Source organism: Chamaea fasciata, unplaced genomic scaffold, assembly GCF_029207755.1.
Source record: "Chamaea fasciata isolate MVZ Bird 193981 ecotype frontalis unplaced genomic scaffold, bChaFas1.0.hap1 SCAF_10, whole genome shotgun sequence".
Taxonomy (NCBI): domain Eukaryota; kingdom Metazoa; phylum Chordata; class Aves; order Passeriformes; family Sylviidae; genus Chamaea; species Chamaea fasciata.
In genome coordinates this window covers 16,404,295-16,420,546 of record NW_027094095.1, presented here as the reverse complement: position 1 = coordinate 16,420,546, position 16,252 = coordinate 16,404,295, and the positions used below count along the sequence as shown (strand labels likewise).

The 16,252-nt window shown below is 43.5% G+C and overlaps 1 long non-coding RNA gene across 1 annotated transcript in view; it reads right to left on the bottom strand.

Moving 5' to 3' along the window:
- LOC136294598 (uncharacterized) overlaps nucleotides 1-15,116 on the bottom strand; it is a 68,882-nt gene extending 53,766 nt beyond the window's left edge. The window contains exons 1-2 of the long non-coding RNA XR_010722452.1: nucleotides 15,039-15,116; nucleotides 6,757-6,944 (exon numbers count right to left, since the gene is read on the bottom strand). This is a non-coding gene — a long non-coding RNA (uncharacterized lncRNA). The remainder of the gene's footprint in view (nucleotides 1-6,756; nucleotides 6,945-15,038) is intronic.
- Nucleotides 15,117-16,252: the final 1,136 nt, after the last annotated feature.

The following is a 16,252-nucleotide window of genomic DNA, read 5'->3' as shown; positions in this document are numbered from 1 at the left end:
GAGTTTTCTTGTGTGAAGTAATCATCTAATAAAGGTCAAAAATGTAGTAATAACTAAAATATGTACACTAACTAATATAATCTTTCCTAAGAACTTAAGAACTCTTGTTGTCTGCTGATATATTTGATATGTTTCTTCTAATGGCAGCTTATGCTAGCAGAAGGTGCCTATGATGTTTTCCTCAGCTTTAAATAAGGCTGACCTTTGTGAATCACACACAGGCAGAAAAATACATATTTAAAGATTAAGTGTATTAAAAAACCCCAAACATCGCCTAAATATTAATTGGTCCTCATAAACACAAAGCCAACCATGGCCAAAAAAATACTTTCACAAAAGACTGCGTGAGGAGATGACAGCAACCTTCAGATACCTACAAGACACCATAAAACTAATTTGATCTAAATAAAGTAGCTAAACAAATTTAATAGCTCTGTGTTTCAAAGAAGCAGACACCAGAAGCCACTGGCCAGGATATAGGCTGATAGATGGCAAGACTTAGACTGTTTGAATGCGAACTTGGCTTCAGCAGTTCCCTTGGAGACAGAGCTCTCACAAGAGGCCAGAGCACTGGGCTGCAGCTGTGGGAGCCCAGCCCCCAGCCTGGCCAGTGGTACACAGAGCTGGGGGCTGGGGCTCGGGCACAGCACTCTCTGGAAGGCAGGCTGGGATGTCTGAGCACGGAAACAGCATTATGCTCATTTCCAGTGCTTGAGGAAAGAGGACATTGCGTACTAATTTATGTGTGTGTGTATAACAGGTTGCATTTCTGCCAAGGAAACACGCTCCTGCCAGCGTCTGCTAACAGAGCAAGCCCTGACTGGCCTGCTGGGCAGAGACAAGAGTGAACAAGAGGAGTCCTGGCACCCTTCTCCTCCCCAGTGAGGGACATTCATGAACACGATTTTCCTCATCACTTCTTGTTTTGCCAGAAGCACGAAAAAACCCCTAGGTGCTTAAATCAACAGAGCACGTCAAGTGTAGAGGCTAATAAAGCCCTTTACTGCAGACTGGTCAGACCAAGTTGGGAATGTGCTTTGGTCAGTTATTTGTTTTTCTCTTAAATTTGTTCCTCACCGCTTCATTTGCAGTGAGGTATTCGTGTCTTTTTATTACTTTTATTATTTATATGAGACATAAACCAAACACACTTTCCATCCTAACTGGCAAAACAGTCCTGTGGTCTGTTTCTCTTACACAGAAACAGCCTGGAGGCATGACAGTTATCTTGCCTCTCCTCATGTTAGTCCTTAAACAGGCAAGATTTTCTCCAAGGCCAACTGTCCTGATCCATCATTGCAGGCTATCAGTGAGCTCATACCAGTATAGTGACATGATGAAATACCAGTTCCTGGCTAACTTGTACTTCTTCCCAGCATTGCTAATGGTTCAACATCCCTAGTACCACCAGAGGTTAAGGACAACCAGCAATCTGCCAATCAATTTTAGTACAAGGCCTTATTCACTCAAGTAGGATATAAATCAGCAAAGAAACAAAATAGTGATTGCCATAAACAGAGTTTACATATTGTGTGCTAGCCTGGACCTTTTTGGTGGACAGAACCCCCTCAGATCAGAAATGGAACCCAGCTTTATTTTTTGTTGTATAATGGGTAGAAATGACAGTCTGATTAAGAGTTTGTTTGAAATCACCAGGAAGGGTTACCTGCTTCTCCTTGAGTTGACGGTGACTGGACTGTTGAATACATCCTGCTCATATCTATATTAGCACAGCAAAGGACCAAAAACTCAGTACACAGCCTTGATTTTTATAAATAAACACGGATAAAAATCTTGCAAATTCCAACTAGATTATAAAATGCAAACCCTATAAATTACAAAAAGACCCCTGAGAACAAGATCAGCAGCTTCAGAATCGACAATCCACAGAGTGCTAATTGTGGCAACAAACGGTGTTGAAATTCACGCGTCCTTGTCGAGTTTCCAGCTTTCATTTTCAGATGTAAACAGTCAAGGAAATCATGTTCAAGTTCTCTTTCCCTAGAGAAAAGGATACGTAGACATTTCCAAAGCTTTGTAAATTCCTTTGGCACCTCCTAGCTGAGACCTCCCCTTGCCAAAGAATGAATATTTTACCTTGTGACATTTCTCAAAAATGTGATACGATGTACTAGACATTTGGCCAGCATTACATTTGTTAGTATGTTTCCATGGGCTTGACAGTGCTTTGGTCCCCAGCTGAGTGGCTTGAGTTAGTAATCATTTATTTAAGGCTACCTTTAAAATGAAGTTGTTGAACATAGAGCAACAGTCCTGAAACATCATGCTTTTTCAGCCCTCTGAAACTGTGAGCTTGGAGAAGGCACATTCCAAACTGTCCCTCCAGAGAGGCCATTGTTCAAGAACACAGACTGTGACCATGACAGTGAGGTTTTGGGGAAGGCTCTGTCAGGAGGTGGCCACAGCAAGCCTCAGTACAGACCAGTATAGAAGCTGTCTGTCTGCCCAGCAGAACAGGCCTGGAGAAAAGGCATTTCTTCTCTTCCTTTTGTAATGTACTTGTTCTTAGGAACATCATGTAATGAGGGCTGGATGATCACCACCCAGTCTGCTCACTACCTTGAAAGAATAGCTGTGACTGCTGTGGGATGAAAAAGGGCTTCCAGAACAGGAGGTTGGCTGTACAAGGATTCCACCCATGGCCTCCGGGTCATGCCTGGTGGCCACAAGTTGAGGTTCAGCCCATTCCTAGGGTTAGGAGAGAGACACAGCTCCAAGCAGGGACAGAATGCCAAAGGGTAACCAAGATAATAGATCAACCACACAAAATTAATAAATGCTGAAGTATTTGTCTGGGCCATAACTGGGCATTATTATATGCTGATCAGCCAACTTCTGGGGTTAGTGTTAGGGTAAAGAAGAACTCGTAGGGTTAGAAGCACCAGGGGGAACAAGGCACCTAAGAGAGGGAAGGGTAGGCTGTGCAAACATTAGATCCCTGGCAGCTCAGTCCTCTGGGCCGTAACTGGGCGGTCATGGGCTCAGGCCAGGAACAATTATTCTGGTTCTGATTTGGGTCAGCGTTTACTGAGGCTTCGTCTCTCTGTTAACCCTAAACCCAAGTATAACATCAGGCATGGATAGAACCTTTTTCCACGTTCAGCAGTCTCTTCCTAAACTGTCAAGTCCTTGTGCAGGCCACCCCTCCATTTTGTAACTACTTTTTGCCTCTACACCAGTTGTAGTCCTTGGCTTTTTCTGCTTTTTATCCTAACTGTAACTGGGCTATATGCCCTAAGATCACTGGAGCTCTTTCAAGTACTGATTCTTCCTGCTTTTTCACTTTGATAATTAGTCTTGCCAAACCCAAGCTAGTCTTGAGCTGTGAGCATGTGGCCCTTGGAAATCTTAGGCAGTTCCACCAACTCAGGGAGCTGATTATCCTGGCCCTGAATATAGGCTGTATTTACTGGAAGGGAGATGAGAAATTAGAATGTCCATTTTCTTACAGACATTGACCAGCTTGCAGGCTACTAACATTGCAAGTTGTAAGTACAGTGCTGTTGGAAACTAGATTTGTGGCCATTTTCTTATCTTAACATCAGTATTTTATGAAGATAAAGCACAAATATAAATGACGATAGCGTTAACTGATTCTATTGTTCAGTCCTCATTTTGGACCTTGCAGTACAGCTGAAGAAAATAGACTGCCCAGGAAACCTACATTGCTTGCTGGAATACTAAAATAGGAAAGTGGCTGAGATGGTGTTTCTGTGTAACATCAGACTACTTGCAGAAGGAAAGGGAACAAAAAACACAGTTAATGCTGTCAACAATTGCAGACCTGTAGACACTAAAATGATTAAGGCAGATGGTAAAAATCTCTTGAAGAAAAACCACAGCAAATTTCTCACTCCAAAAGCAGAGACAGAGTTCAGTTGGCACAAATAGCTTATTGTATGTTGAGAACTCATCAAGATTCCTTGGGGATTAGATGTATTTTGCAACAAACAACACCTGCAAGAGCACTACAGAGCCAAGGGATGTAGTGGGTAAAAGAGGAAAGGGATAATGATGGAAATCTTGCTAGCCAAGCTCACCCCTTCCAGGAAACATTACAATACCACATACCAAATGCCTGGGTTGTTTTTCTTACTTTATCATTTGATTTTTCCATATGGTTTCATAATTAGCCACCTTAGTTCATGGTACCATTTCACATCTTTCCTATAAAATGTTTCCTCAAAGCACTTTATAAGCAGCTAACAGAAACGCCCTGACAGTGGTTTTGTGTGTACAGCAGCAACAGAATTGACCTGGTTCTTGGAGATCTGCCAAAAACCAGTGTCTTTCAGATCAGCTTAGCTGGCAAAATAGTATGGCCAAGATGTAATGGTTGTAGTGATTTCTTGTAATTCCATCAGCATAAAAAGGTGAGTTGGTATACACAGAGCTTAGGGTGCAAAAATCTCCCAAACATCTATGGCCTTGACAAGCCAGTTGCCATTAAAGCAGATGTGGTACCTAGGTTACTTGCTGTTGAACAACAGAAGAATTTAGTGAGCTCAGGCCATTGCACAACACTGTCTGCAAAGAAAGGGAGGAATTAGTTTTTCCAGACTTGGAACTGTATCCGAGACAGCTCAGATGCATTCACAGCTGGTTCTTATTGGACCCAGCATTGACGTGAGTAAGCACCAAGCAGCAAGTGACCTGGTGTGTGTTTGTCAGTGGAACTTAGAGCAGACCAGGACACCACAGCCATATAAAAAGTACCTCAGACACAGTTACAGACTGGCCTTTAAAAAACAAAACAAAACAAGCAAAATTGCAAAAATCCCAACCCAACATACAGGTTTAGTAATCTTGAAAAGCTTAAGCAACAAAAAGTAAATGTAGCAGCTAAATCTGATTTTGCCTTTGGCTTTCTGCCAGCACTGTGTACCAATTCTCCTGTTTTTATTAAAAGCAAGATTGTGCTGTAAATTAACTGAGTTTATGCTGCACTTTAATCACCCTTTGCCACTGTCCTCCCTTTTCAAACCCAACAACATTAGACTGCCTTTGCAGGCCTGTGCCAAAACTAACAAATCTTAGGTAGTTCCTATGCATTTCAGTATTGGTAAGTATTCTCAGTCCTGCTCTTTTTAGAAACATGAAAACGTTCACTGAATCAATACATATAAAAATAGTCTCAGAGTTTCAAAATGAAAGAAATTTGGAAGTTATTTGTATTTGCCTGTATTAGTTTCTTTCCTCTGCTTACCTTTTCTCTTGATACCTCATTCAATGACCAGAGTTGCTTAGATAAACAACTAAGCATATCCAAAAGAAACAACAGCAAAAGTCAAGGAAAGTTCTTAGGTCAGCAACATTTAAAAATGTCATTGTTTCAAACCACCAGTACTTTGCACAAGCTAACATTTCTTAAGATCTCCACTTTAACAACATACTTGGTCAAAGATGCATTTTTCCCTCACCTAGCTAGCAATGTTTTAAATTTCCTATATATATGGAATGGAATGGCATCACCAGTCCATTCACCACTGAAGAGGATGAGAAACCATTTATTTGCATAGGACTCCACACTAACAAATCTACAGCAAAACTCTGTCAAGCCAAGGCCACGTTTGCAGGAATTGCTCTGGCTGCTGGCTGGCAGCACGGTCAGCACCAGCTGTGGTCCATCCCATCGGAGCTGTCAGCCTGCTCCTGCCTTTCCCGTCTGAGCAATGACCCCGGGCTGCTCGGCCCCGCCGCTGCTCAGGCGCTGGGGCGCAGCGCTGCTCCTGTGCGATGCTCCCAGGGAATCCCGAGGAGCTTGGGGAGCAGGCAAGTACAGATTTATGCAATACAAACACTGAAAGAGTGTAAAACCACAGGAAAATGCAGCCATGCCTAAGCCGAAGCAGCTAAGCTCAGCTCTGGGAAGACCAGCTCAGTGCCCAAGCCTTGCCTTGGGCTCCCAACTCCGGGGGCAGGGGCCGTGCTCTGCTCAGCCCTGCTCCCCCTGGGCTGCCTTCCCAGACTGTGCTTCATGAAGAATCTTTGCCTACTACTTTGGTGGCCAAGGAAAGGAAAAGCAGCCTTAACTTGCCCTAGGGGCTGCCTTGTCCCCCTCCCCAGCTGGCACAGACACATCCCCGACTCCCACCCCACCACGAGCAGGATCAAAGTAATTGAGATATTTTAACTTCTAATTGCAAGTTAAATGGAGGTGGACAGAAAATTGAGCCATAACCTAAGCTCCTAGTCCACAAAAATCAGCCTTTGCACAGACTTCAGAGGAGATATTGTGACATGTGGATTATTTAGGGATTTTAAAGCTGATATTTTACTTTGCTTAACATGCACATTTTTCTCCAGATCAGTTTGCCCTCCAACATGCCCTCCTCTCTCCCTGCTAGCAGAGAAGCATATATTTTTCCTGAGTCTTAAGTGAAAATAAAGGAATGCAGTGCTTATCTGACATTCTGTTTACTCTTATATATCACCATTGTGTAAGGTTTGTAAATATTTTCCATATGTTGGCTAAAGCATTTCAGCATCTGCAAGATCTGTCCATGCAGCCTTTCAAATTAGGCTTAATAAATTATTTCTGACAAAAGTCAAATAAAGACAGCTCAAGGACTCTTCACACTCCCATCCCTCCACACTCCCACTATTTGCTACAGCTTTACTCTCAGAGACAAACTCACCATGGGGTTCATACTCACTGTAACTCGGAAACTTAAGGTTCAAAGGCCTTATTTCAAAAGTAAAAGTCAAGCCTATTAATTTTTTAGGCTGCCTTACCTTTGTCTGCCAATCTCAGAGTGGGCTCCAACACTGAAGGTGGTCAATTCCTTCCCTCTGCATCCTATACCAGGAAAGACTCCTCGGCCAGCAGCCCCACCTGGGCGGGACATAACCCACACACCTGGAGCCTGGGCCAAGTGGGGGCAGCTGAGCCACTGATGTTCACTTAATAAACCTCCACTGGGCTGGGGGAATAACAATAGAAAGCACATGCAAGAAGTCACATTTCAATATTTTGAAAACAAACCAATACTTTTGGCACCAAAACTTCAAGTGAATCAATGAACTGCTCTGATGAGGATAGAGAACAACTAGACTGGTTCCATGTAATCTTATTCCACCAAAGTCAGCATTCAAATGAAGTGGTCTCCCCTCTGGAGAGAGTCCCATCTCCATGTACAGTTTGCTGTGCCTGGTGAATTTTAGTGAGCAAGAAGTTGATCGCTGTCGTTGTCAAAAATTAAATTAAGATTTATGAACTTAATACTCTGCGTAAACAAATACCCAATTAGAACCAAGAATGCTAGTGCATACTTCGTCTGGGAGAGATAACAGGAGTAAAAAAAAAAACCTGAACCATACTCTTGTGCCTGTTGATTTATCTGACTAAATAGATTTCTGTGAGGATAATATCTAAATGACTGCATTGTAGGAAAGTATTTATTCAACCCCAAACAACATAGATTGCAATATATTAGAAGTTCTGATGTTAATTATTTGTTCCTTTTGCCTTCCACCTCTCTTTCTTGTGTTATTTACTCATGTCTCCTGTAGTCTTTATTCTGTGCTGGCTGCTCAGATAGGAAAATGTCTTCCTCTGTGAGTAACATCATAATTAGACTGAGAATAGGATAAGGGTTTTCTGTGAAAAGTTAAAACAGAATCCTTCAGAGAGTTTAGTAAAGAAAACACAAAGCTTTCTACAAGGATACAGCCAACGTCTCATTTCTCTTTCACCCCCCTGCACCCAAGCAACGAATGAGTCACCTCCATCATGCACCCAGCATACACTAATCACATCCCACAAAATGAATGTCTCAAAGCCCCATGTGTTTTTCCAAGAAATCTCCAAAACAGTTTGAGCTTCCCCTTGCCACTTCTTCCAATTTCTCATCCTAATTTCAGAGCAGTCATCTTGGATAAAGTACACACCTACCCTCAGTGAAACTATTACCCATGGCTTTTTCACTATTAAGTATTTTTATTTATTTGAATGTGCTGGACACCAGTCTGAACAGAGTGCACATTTGGAAGAACTAAAAATGGAGAAGACAATCTACAGAAGGAGCCCCTCTTGTGGGTTGGACATGTCTGGCTGGAGGTGGAGGAAGTTGCTTCACACAGTTGCTTCAGGTGGTCCAGCAGCAGGAGATGGTGGGCAGGAGTCCAACAGATCCCAAAGAGTCAGGATACCCCTCATTCCTAGCAAGACAAGAGCACTCCAGTGCAGAGCCCCACAAAACAAAAGGCAGATTCTGCAGCCAAACTTCAGACTTCCTGTAGAAAAGACTAGGCAAAGACAGCGGTGGCACAAATGAGGAATGCTCTTTCTCCAAATTACAGAGTAGACAGAGCTTAGGATCACACTGAGGTATCTCAGCCCCCAACATGGGGGTCAACCTCAGAATGGGAGCTGGGAAGACCAGTTCTGAGCCTCAGCCTCAAAGGTGACACAGGTCTCTAAAGAGGAAAATACTTTGTACCAAAGGTCTCATTGGATGGTGTGAATCACCCAACTGTGACACAACTTTCCTCCTTTCAGCACAAGGAACTTTAAAATAAACTAGCCACAGTTGAAGTGCGGGATCCAGTGCATTTCAACATCTTTTTTGATGTTGAAAAAGCAATTAGGGTCAAAAAAGGATGGAGAAAAGCTTGAAGGCGTGAAGACACCATTTTTTTTGGCTAGAACATGGAGAGGGTAGAGCTGAGATAAAAACCTATCATTCTTTGTAAGGCAGGAAGCTTTAATTTTACCTTAATAATAGCTGAGTGTTACCTTGCTGTCCTTCTGAGCATGGACAGCAAAACAATACCAATTCTCATTCTTCAGTGAACACTGAGACCACTGGTCATTCAGGTGCAGTAAAAGTAGAATGTGAATGTATCTCCTCCATATTTCTTCTGGTCTAAAATAAAATTTAGGTGCTTTGCAATGAGCAGGCATCTCTGTTAAAACCCTCTTATTGCGCACAAGCAGTCTTGTACACAACACGGAGCATATTTTCATTTTTCTATGGTTTTGGTCTAAGTCTGCCAGCTCCATTGATCTTTGTATTTTTATCATAACTTCCTCCTCTAGCTTATTGCATTTAATGTTATGAGAGAAACAGCTCCCCTTGGCACCAGCAGCCCCATCCCGCCGAATACAAGTGGGAATACATACTCCGGCACTCAGGCAGCCGACGCGACTTACGTAGATTGCGTAATTTACGCATTTTGCGTAACATCCGTGAATTGTGTAAACTGCGTCATCTACGTAACGCGTGTCAATTGCGAGACCCTACGGAACCTAGGCGACCTACGGGACTTATGTAACCTACATTATCAAGATAATAAATACAGCAATGATGATTATTAGTCTAATAATAATCAATGATGGTTATTAGTCTAATTCCCTTGACCTACAAATCAGCTTTATTAAGCTGGGATATTTTCTGTATCCATCATCCTACAGAGCATTCTTCTATGTAAGAGGGAGAAGTTATTAAATATTACAGGGCAGGGCATGGCATTCATCACTTGGAGCCAAAGTGACCTCAGAACATGCAATTAATTTTGAAACTGGGAGTCAAGAAAACAGGGTTGTTTCAAGTTTACCCAGGAAAATGATGTTTCTTCACCACATGGACCCCTTCCTGATGCTTCCCATTCCTGGGAGTGTTTAGTTTACAGCCTGACATTTAACACTCGTGCAGATTAACTCCACAAATTCTGTGTGCTGTGACAAAGGCACTGCGCTGTAAACACAGCAGATGAGAGCTGGGAGCAGGAAAGACAAAGAACAGCCTCTTACATGCTATGTACTATCCTTTAATGTAGCTTATGCATTTACAAGTGAGCAGTGTTTGAAAAAGGTTGCCTTGGCAGATAGCATGGGGGGGAAAAACTACCAAGAGGAAAAAGCAATATGCATTTCAGAAGTTTAGGGAAATTTTCTTGATGTAATGCTTTAAAAATATAGTGAAGGACTACCTTTTTTTTTTTCTTTTTTCTTTTTTCCTTTTTTTTTTTCACCTGGCAAAATGTGCCTTTCAGCAAGAAAATTTGGAAAATACTTAGAGCAAAGTGTTTTAAACTTTCACATTTTACTTCAGATTGCTGAAGCAGTGAAAGTAGAACAGAGGCCTCACCCCAGAACATCAGCTCCCAGACATGCATCATCTTTAAATTGCTAACATGATTAGGGAAGCCTCACATAAAAAACAGTGAGGAAGAGAAAATTCAAGTGCCCTGACATGGTTGCTGGCAGAGCTGGTTCTCCATTGTTCTGTGCCCTCGGAGCGGTTTATACCACTCCATAGGAAGTACAAGTTACCTTTATTGAATGGCATTTTGGCCAGGGAATGTAATTCTTCAGAACCAATGCCTAAATGAAACAGAGCAGATAAGAGCTGCCCCCAAAGAGCTTAAAGTAGATTATATAAATCTCAAGCAATATATTAATACACCCCAAATCCCCTGGATTTAGACCTATCAAGATCTGCTCTGAGTTTTCTGTGTCTGGTACCTGACTCACTCAGATGAGAGTCAGGAGTTGTGTCACAGAAACCAGCACGAATTCTCTGCTATAAAATGTGCATCAAACCTCCAGATGTCTCAGACAAGGTGGCCTAAATAGATATTATTCTATGTCTAATTTACAATGTGTAAGTGTTTTATTACAAAAGTAATTCCACCGTATCAAGGTAATACCTGGAGTATGCAGAGAAACAGGAAATAGCTTGCTAAGCCCTAGTTGTCACTATCAGGGTTTAAAAAGAAAGGAAATAAACACAAGTTGCTTCTATTGCAAAATGAACTCAAACTGTGAGAAGAGGAAGATACACATGCAGAGATCAACAATAGAGAGCCCATTTTTCATTGGATCTGCAGGAGAGAGTTTTAGGGGGAAATTCCCATTAGGGCTTCAACAGAAAACTCCCTATGCCTTTATTGGCAAGCAGACCTGCAGTGTTAGATACCAGCGACACACTAGCAGCAGTAAGGTTTCAGCTCTCTGGCATTTGCCTGTTTGCACTGGCCTCATGGGAACATCAAAGGAAAACCACTGCCAGGGAGAAATGGTTTTCTTAATTAGTATCACCAGTGAATAGCTCTTATTACTGTGTTATGGAGAGCAACACCTGACAGTGTTACAAGATTCAGGTGACAGGTTTGATCAACCAGTCTTCCTCAAGAAAAAAGAAATGGGTAATCCTTCCATGAGAGCGTTTTGCACAATCCCAATGACATCCACAAGAAGTTATCGAGTATTTCAGAAGAATAAAGCAAAGGGTTGAAATTTCCTCAGCTGGCTGCCTATTTCAATTCACAGCCAGAGGCATAGAGTTGTGTCATGTAATTCAGTAAATCAGTTTAAAATAAACTTAATTTTAGCACTAAAAATCTTCATGAAAATAAAGCAAAGTTTCAGCAAAAATGCAAGTTTTCCCATAAAATACTTGGTCAAGTCTCGTTTTGAATCACACATTAGAAGCCCTTAGTCAGGGGTCATGTAATGTGCATTTCAATGGCAGTCAGTCCTAGGGAAGGTGAGAAGTTCAGAGAACATCCCTAAAGTTTCTTAGTCCTTGGCAATGAATCACAGATTATATTAAAAGTACAGCCCATGACACATGAAGAGTGGTTTCCTTAAATTTGATGACTGATAAAAGATCAACTCGAATTCCTTAAAAATACTTTAGCACTGTGCAACAGCTTCATGTGTCTGTTTTTGCAGAACTGAATGGTCATTTCTTCCCACAAACTCTAGATCTTTTCCAAAGGATTCAATACAATGAACATACTTATCCCATACATTTCCTCCCCGCCCCCCACCTATTACTTCTCTAAGAGCATTGTGTGATTTTACTATTTTGATTGCTATTCCAAAGCATTTGATAAGCCTTAAATGCAAGTTTCAGTCTATGTAGCTTTTTTGCAGACTGTAATCTGGAAATATTTCTTTAATATTCAGGAATTCAAATGCCACATGCTACTTCTTTGTCTCCGGTGACAAAGTCACCTAACCTACAAACTCCCAGAAGACAAAGTCAAAAGTGTCAAGATGGAGATGTGCTTGCTTTGTCCAAAGAGCATACTTGGAAATGTGAATGGACAGCACTCAATGCAAGAATGGCAATGAGCTCAAAGGAAAAAGAGAAAGAAACCTTCCTGAGAACTTGGATCAACAAAACAGTTTTCAAGCCTCCCTGATGAGTGGGCCTCATCACACGCAGTGCCACCTAGTCCAGTCCTGGCCACAGCCTGGACACATTTTACAGATGTCAGCTAAAAACATCTGGGAATGTGAGCAGGGTGTATAAGGGGTGGGATCCTTACAGCTGATGCTGTATGACTAATGCTGCTGTTTTCCTTGGAGACCTAAGCAAGTGCTGCTGAGAAAGGGACACAAGAGCAGCAGTGGCCCCTTGCTGACTGTCACCCTTGTCAGGAGCGAGCCCATTGCAGCCTGGAAGCCATTTACCCTCACAAGTGCTCAAGTGACAGCACTGGGAAACGCAGCCCAGTGCTCCACACATTTGTATCCCTTTATGGGAGTGACACTGCCTCAGAAAGACAACGCCATATGTATCATGGGCCACTTGTCTGGGTGAGCCCACAGCCGCACAGTGAGGGAGGAGACCTCTAGTGCCACCCTCTGTGTGCTGTGATCAGGTGCCCAGAACACCTGCTTCAGCCTTTTCTTGGGGTTTTTATAGTAAAACCTACCCGAGTCATTGAAGTTAGAATAGCTCAAATGCCTTGCTGCCTTGCATACCCTGCCCAAAAGACATCTTTTCTAAACTAAATGAACGCGGCATTTTGCATGATTTGCATTTGGCTGATGTGAAATGTGAGCCTTCTTGACTAAAATGCAATCAGGAGGACCAGCACTGCAACTGTCAGAACTTCAGTTGGGAATAAGAGATTTTAATACTGATTAGAGTTGAGGAAAAGGACTTTACAGCTGTGGAACAGAATTCAGATGTTTGGAGAAAGTGGCTAGTGTACTGAGCTAACATTGCAATATGTATGACATGAGAGACTAGGGAATAGGGCCTGTTTTTAATAAAAATCTAAAGAAGGAGGGAAGAGCTGAAGTCCAAGGAATCATCTTTGGATCTGAAGTACACTGGCAGCTGTCAAAACTGTCTGCTTGGCGAATTATATTTCTGTTATTAGGTACTAAAAAACAGCTTACATGTTTGAGAGATGCTTTGTTGGTGTAAATAGAATTTCACAGAAGCTGAAGGAGCAGATTTATACCAGGTGAGAATGTGACCCCTAGTTTGCTTTAAAAATGAAATATGGACTCTGAATAATGCAAACTATTCTTTTCTTCAAATATGGCACTGAACCTGGATCCTGGCAAACACCTCCAGTTTTACACACCTTGGTTTCTTTCCATGCTGTGAAAAATCTTAAAGGTTTGTAAGCAGGGGGCAACACTTGAGTTATCCATCCTAGCGAGAGAAGCTACATGCTTGTATGCTTGCTCAGTGACCCTGATCTCCTCCAGTCTCCTCCCATGTAACTGTTCCCTTTATTGATTGTGTCAAAATAAACCCATATCATCATATTTCTACACTGGCACCACCAGCACATATAAGGTCTGAGAATGATGAGTTCTTTCAGATTGAAGTACTGATTTTTAAGAACTGGTTCCCAGCATGAGCAATGCCCTCTAGAGCAGATGCCCCTGCAGATTCATCCTGGCCCACTGCAGGTGCTCAGTCGCGGGCAGGATTTGTCTCAGATCTCCCTGGTGCTGCTAAGCAGACAGGGGCAGTGTGCTGAGTCAGGGCCTGTCTCCTCCAGCCACCACACAGGAGGCACAGGCTGATGGCTCCCCTAGCTGCCTGAAGGAAGGCAACAAAATCCAGGGCTCTAAGATTTTGAAAGACAGCACAACTGAGTCAAATCTTCCAGATGTGAATTGCTTGTTCACAAGAGCACTGGTTTGCATACTCTACATGCTTTTTGCACTACTCATGGCCACGTGCATTTGCCTCCAGTACATGTTGGAACTTTCCCTTCTTGGGTTCACCCAGTACTAGATGGAATGATGTGTGTTTGTATATACATGTGCATTTATATTGAAAATACAACCATGTGAATACCTCAGTTTTTGATATAACAGTTTTGCTTTTGCTCAATAAAAGCACAAGAAAACTATAAAATGTAGCTCTGGTCTATGCAACCATATAATTTGTCATTAATCAAATAAACTGCAATTAAGATTTCTGACAACATTTAGATGAGAGAATAGCAAATTTGATCTCAGCTCAGAGTTGTTTAACCAGATACTGATTAAAAGGCATGCACTCTAAAGGTATGAGGTCTAGGTTTCAACATCTCATAAATTTTTATCTTGTAATGAAAGAGCAATATCATGAATGAAAGTTCACAAGAACGAGTAATAGAAAAACCATCTGGAATCAGCTTGGCCTAACCCAACTCCTACCATTAAACCAGAAAACAAAATTAGCCCTTCACAATGCCTTGTCAGAGCTAGATTTGTGATGTTCCCAAAGTAACTGTGGCCTCTTTGGTAGGTGATCCCATGATTCAGGTGATGGGCACAACCCAAGCAGAAGAAATCATTCTATCCTCAGAGCAGATCATCCTGTGCTTTCCATGGCCCACAGGGACAGCAGCTGGCCCAGGCAAGGCCTCTTGGTTTATGACAGACCCTTGTTGTCTAGCATGTAGTAAAATATGACTCACTTCAGGGACACACATTTGAGGGAAGTCACAGAAAAATTAACTAAGCGCTGCCAGTAAAAACATGGGTGTACTTACTCTGTCTTTGTAATGGTACAAAGCATGTCAGCGGGGTACGTGCTTTCCAGTGTAATCATCCCTCAGCCCTCTCTGGAGAAAGGCAGCACAGTCATGCTACAACACTCACAACCACAACATTCATCCAACTTTCGCTGTTAACCAATTTGACAATAACCTCATCATGGATTTCTTCCTTTTTCCAGTCTTAATTATCAACATTGACTCCCTACATCCTCAGACTGAGGACACAACCTTAGCTTAGTATATATAAATCAAAGTAACGGCCTCACCTTCTTCATGTAGGTGTTTGTCATCCTGTACCTGCTCTTGCCTCTCTCACCTGACCGTCTTCCCCACCTTCAACACCCTTCATCACCTCGCACTCGTGTGTCGGCTTGTTCTGTGCTGCCCTGCCCACCCGGGCTGCCTGCCAAGCACATTCTGTGGCTCTAACAGGGGGTTTGAGACATTTTGCCAGAGAACTGGGATCCAAACCCCACCTTTGGGTTTCTTTCCACTTAGTGTGAGGGCAGGCCTGTTTGTGACCAGAGCCCCAGACTGTGCGGGTGCCTCCTGCAGCAGAGATCCCTCCGAGCTGCCGGTGCTCCCGGGGGCTGCAGCGCCCTCGTCGCTCCCCACACGATGCACCAGCGAGACGGCAATTTACCAGCCAGGATAGAAACGTGAGCCACTCCCCAAAGGCCGCATGCATCTTTCACCTACAGTGGTATTTAACTTTGTCCAAGAAGGCTCCGAGCAGCTCTGCCGCTCCCCTCACAGCTCTCCTGGGCGCACACGGGCGGTCACGGCTGCCCTCCTTTAAATCCACACCCCGACAGTCGCTCTGCTCCTGTCCCTGAGGAGCCTGGCCGTCCCCTGGGGCCGACAGCTGCCACCCCTCACCGAGATCCGCTGCAAAACCCTCTTGGGACGGGGCTGAGCCCCACACTGCCGGTTTGAGCCTGCCTGACAGGCCACAGGTCTCACCCGGACCCGCAGAGGGGCAACGGCTCCATCCCGCTGCTCCTGCATGAGCTGCACAGGGAGACAGGAGTTGGTTCTTGTTCAGGATGGGGATTTTTATTTTAAACTCCTGGACTCCGTCTTTAGCAGCAGAGGAGCTCCCAGGACTGGTGCTGTATCTCTTCTCCTGCTTGCAAGACGAACACTCGCTCTCTGACCCTCCCGAGTGCAGATTGTGCCTTCCAGCTGAAGCCTTTCATGTTTCACCGCCCTTCTTCCCAATGCAAAAGCCAGACAGACCCGCTTAGCTTACACACACATACACCTGGTTTGTCAGGAACAGCCTGTTAACAACGGGACTCTGGCAGGGACAGCCAAACACAGAGCTAAGAGCACGAGTCCTGCCTGTAACAATCCTGCCCGGCTGCCTGGTGCCCAGCGCCGCAGGCTGGAGCTCCCAGCGACAGGCACTATCCCAGCCCTCATGCCCTTGGCACGCTGGGGGCATGGCAGCCCTGGAAGTCTGCCAGACCCAGCTGCT